The following is a 5,000-nucleotide window of genomic DNA, read 5'->3' on the forward strand; positions in this document are numbered from 1 at the left end:
ACACACAGGATTACAGGGTAATTATCTAATAAAATTGTTTTATTTTTGGGCTGATTTTGATGGTAAATCTATTTAAGAAAAGGGGTTTGTCATGTTTAGACCGGGGCTTGTGTTAAGTGCTATTCTCCTTTAGATACGCCCCTGTATATGGGTGACATCCCCACCGTGCCTTGGCAATTCATTATGGTGCCAACTGCCATAGAAAAGGGTCATTCCCCTTTGTGATGTTGAGACCTTTCTGCTTGTTTCCTTTTTCGCAGATACTATGATGTGCATGTTATGTCCACTCTGATTTTGGTTTAGTGATTGTATTTACAGATTGCCCCAGTTTATCATGATTAAAAAAAATTATCATTCTTTTTTATAATAGTATTTTCACATAATAAAAACGGTACTATCTTAAAGCATTAGAGGAAAATAAATTTCCCGAAAATTCAAGGAATGGGAAAGTCACTCGCAATCATTATGTCTATCATGGACTTCTTTGTGGCTGAGATTGTGGAGCTGTCTGTGTGCAATCAATTACACTAAAAACATGATTTTGAGGTCCCAAATGGCTATCTAATAGAGAATTTGTATGTGAATGAATGAGTAAAGATAACCTTATTAGAAAAGTTTGACATTTGATTTGACCTCCAAAGACAGTTGCCAGGCCTTTCCTTAAACCCTTCACTATGACTCGTCACTTTACCCGAGCTTAAATATAGGATAATCACTCACTGACCTTTAAATGGCCAACAACTCTAAAATATGAAAGTGGAAAGCTGACTCTCCATAGCTACAAGTGAATATCTTGTACATCTGGTATATGTATTCATTACAATACAGACTTTCGTAACAAATAACCAACTTATAACATATTACATTTGAAAGGCAGCACCCAGTATTGTATAAACCAATGGAAATTGACCAAAATCGAGAAATCTGGATTGCTTTTGCTGCTAACTGCTATAATATTCTCTCTGCTTCTGTCACGTTTGTGAAATTGTTAGCCCGTATTAAAGCGAAAAAAAAAGTTTCCCACCGAAAATTCAGGATTCTAATCCTACATTGTTACAATTCTGCTGAAAGGATAGATTGAAAGTCCAACGCAGTTAGTTTCATGATTGACGATGTGATATATACATATTTGATATATACTTAACATATAAACATAAGTACATACATGTATGCATATATACGTGCACACATATACATGTATGCATGTGTGTGTGTGTATAAATATGTATGTATATGAATATATCTGTATATTTATCAGAATATGTATATGTATGTGTGTATATATATATATATATATATATATATATATATATATAATATATATAATATATATATATGAATTATATATATATATATATATATGTATGGATGTCCAGTGTTAATGGTTAATGGTTAAAAGCAAGATAAATGTGCTAGACATCTAAGGTCATGTAGCACTATAGTTAATGTTAGGGAAGGGTGGTTGAGTTAGTGATTAGTTATCTCAGCTGGGCAAAGGAATGGGGAGTGAAAGGGTTAGGTTTGGGGGTGGTAAGGAGTTAGTTTATTTGAAGGAAAATAGGTTGTTGAAGCAAAAAGTGTGGGATTCTGTAAGGATGTCTGATAGGTTGGGAGGTCGGTGAAGGGAGGATAGGTGGGGGAAAGCAGAGGTAAGTATGGACAAGACATAAAGGGAATGTGGGGAAGAGACAAAATGATAATTGGGGATTGGTATTGGATGTGTAAGAAAGGTCTCTTGAAGGCATACAATAGATGGGTTATAAGAGGAAAGGATATGACGGAGGTCAGATCTGTGGGAGCGGAAACCGCGAATATTCCAATGAAGGATAGTTATACTTTAGTGATATAGATTGTAGTACGTGTTGCAGATTTTGAGGGGGAAGCAGCTAGAGGGTGGGATAAGGACCGAGAGGTCTGAGATGGAGATGTGTGGGAGTTGCGTGTTCTACTAGGAGGGGTATTAGGAGATGGAGGGTCTGTGGAAAGGGGATACTTGTGACATAAGGGATTCACGATGTATCCAGGAGGGAGTGGAAGGGATAGAGGGATGGTGGGAGGGTTATGTGGCGGGTTGGGATTCGGGTTGGGGTGGCTGTGGTGGGAGGGGGTAGGGAGGATAGGGTGGTATGTAGGGTATCATTAGGAGGAGGGAAGGAGCAGGAGTTGTTAAAATTTGGAGGTTGAGTGTCAGTTTCATAAGTAATCTATATTTTCAATAGTTCTTCGGATGAGGTGGTTGGGGAGTTTGGGGGGATAAAGGATTTCTTGGAGGGGGGGAAGAGAGGATTGGTGTCCTCACGCATAGGCGGAAAGGAAGGTGGAGGTGATGTGTGGTAGGGGAAGAAGGGGTGGAGCGTTGTTCTGTCTCTGCTCGGGTAGTGCGAGGAGGGAGAGGGGAAGGTGTTGGGTTGTAGTGTAATTGGAGTATCTGTAGTAGAGATGTTGCCCCTAGTGTCTGGATTTAGGTGGCAAAAGAGTTGACTGGGGAAGGTAGGAGGTAGAGAGGGGGAGTAGATGTAGGGGGGATGGTTTTAGGGACCTGAATTGGTAGGAATTAGCAGTATTACGCAGTAAGGAGTAAGAGAGAACCACGTCGACGTGGTTCCTGTCTGGCTTCATGTAGTGTGAGTCCAAGTTTGAATACGAGAGTTGCTCATAAGATTCAATGTGTAGGTGGATAAACCCCTATAAAATACATTGTAGGGGGCGCCACAGTGGAATATGTGCGTGACTGTTGCAGAGCAGGTTAGATCGGGTATGGCCACAAGGTGGGACATAGTGGGATCTGGCTTGGAAGGGCAATGTTTGGCTGGGTTGTCCTAGACGCCAACATTTTGGCACGGACGTGGAGGAGGTTGGTATGGGACGAACAGGGAGGGATTCTCCTCCATGTAGCGTTAGAGGGAAGGTCATGTCTATGGAAGGTACTTTTGGCTATGTTAGTGGGTTTATTTCGAGGACCTCTGGGGCGGGGGAATTGGAGTAGCATTGTACTTGATGTTGCATAATAGTCTGTGAGAAAGGCAAGTAGGTCTTCTCCACAATCTGACCAATCTTTGTCATAGATTGGGCAATTTGTTGGGAGATTGAAAATGGTCCGGTGCAAGTATTGAGGGTTGGATGGGGTTCTGCAAGGATGGGGTTACCAAAGGTCAGTTAGTTTTGTTAATGATATAGCTTGGTTTTCGGATGTTCACTGTGACAAAACGGAGAGTGCTCGGGTTGGCTACGGAAAGAGACTTTACCTACTTGTTTTTGGAGACATTGTTGGAAGAGGTGGGTGTTGTCAGAGATGGAGCTGTGGGAGGGGATCACGAAAAATCGGTCACATTTGGCTTGCGCTAAAGAGTATTCAAGATTGTTGTAGAGATAGGGGTAGTAGAAGGGCGGGGGCCGTTGACGAAGATGGAGTAGTGTGAGGAGGTTAGTGTTTATGGGAGATGGTGGCAAATAAGGCTGTAAGGTATGAATAAGGGAGGAGGGGTGGTTGATTGTTGGAGGTTGTGGGGGTGAGATGTTGACAGTTGAGCATTCTGGAGAGAGTGGAAAATGTTCCTTAAGGGTTAATTGTTGGCTACTGTACTAGTAGGCATTGATGAGGGGGTAGTTATTGCAGTGTTCAGAGCCGTGGTTGGGGCTATTTGATAAAGGGGCAAACCTCATTGCCCCTAATAGTGGGGATATGTTTTCATTACTGGCCATGGTAAGCCTGGATTATGTTGGGGATAAAAACAGTCCACCCCTCAGGGTCCCCTTGAGGGGTAATGGTTAATGGTTAAAAGCAAGATAAATGTGCTAGACATCTAAGGTCATGTAGCACTATAGTTAATGTTAAGGAAGGGTGGTTGAGTTAGTGATTAGTTGTCTAAGCTGGGCAAAGGAATTGGTGAGTGAAAGGGTTAGGGTCAGGTGTGGTAAGGAGTTAGATTAGATGAAGGACATGTATGCGTTTGAGGAAAGAGAATAGGTTGTTGAAGCAGAAAGTGTGGGATTCTGTAAGGATGTCTGATAGGTTGGGAGGTCGGTGAAGGGAGGATAGGTGGGGGAAAGAAGAGGTACGGGTTGTTTCAAAACGTGGGCATGACAAAAGGATGTGTGGGATTGAAAGGGGAACATTACATAAGGAACATAAGGGTGGATCAGATTGTGACATCAGATAGGAGTGTGTTAGACGGGTGTGGCCAATGCGTAAGTGGGCGAGAGCGGTACACCACGTCTGTTCCGATGAAATGGGGCTGACCAGGAGGAGATTAATTGTTTTACAGAATGTAATTTATTAGTGCGGAGGCTTGACCAAAAAGATTGCCATCGATTATACAAGGTCTTAAAGTGTGGGTAATAATCCATGGCTGGGATACGTGAGAAGCGTGGTTGGTATGATGTGGACATAGCGGCGTGGCGTGCTAGTGTATCTGCCTGTTCATTGCCAGGGATTCCAACATGGCTGGGCACCCAGCAAAATTTGATTGTTTTATGACATGTGGACAGGTAGAACAACCAGTTCTGGATCTTGCAAACAAAGGGGTTGGTGGTGTGTATTGACTTTATGACAGTTATTGAGTTACGGGAGTCAGTAAAAATTGTAGATGGGCTATAAGAGGAAAGGATATGACGGAGGTCAGATCTGTGGGAGCGGTTTCTTTCTATGACCTCTGGGGGGAATGGAGTAGCATTGTACTGATGTTGCATCATAGTCTGTGAGACAGGCAAGTAGGTCTTCTCCACAATGACCATCTTTGTCATTATTGGGCAATTTGCTGGGGAGACTGAAACGTTCCGGTAAAAGTATTGAGGGTTGGATGGGGTTCTGAAAGGGAGGGGGTTTACCATATAGGTCATTTTTTTTTTGTTAATGCTATGTTTGGGGGTTTTCGGGGTTACTGTGAAAGACGGTACGGTGGGGGTCGCTAGGGAAAAGTTTTTTACCTACTTGTTTTTGGAGACATTTTGGAAGAGAGGGTGTTGTAGAGTAGGGGCTGGGGGAGGGATCACGAAAAAAT

The 5,000-nt window shown here is 42.6% G+C and overlaps 1 pseudogene; it reads right to left on the reverse strand.

Annotated features, from left to right (window-relative positions):
• The window catches only part of LOC119568984, a 4,588-nt pseudogene extending 1,811 nt beyond the window's left edge, over nucleotides 1-2,777 (reverse strand).
• Nucleotides 2,778-5,000: the final 2,223 nt, after the last annotated feature.

This window comes from Penaeus monodon, unplaced genomic scaffold, assembly GCF_015228065.2.
Source record: "Penaeus monodon isolate SGIC_2016 unplaced genomic scaffold, NSTDA_Pmon_1 PmonScaffold_1195, whole genome shotgun sequence".
Lineage (NCBI taxonomy): Eukaryota > Metazoa > Arthropoda > Malacostraca > Decapoda > Penaeidae > Penaeus > Penaeus monodon.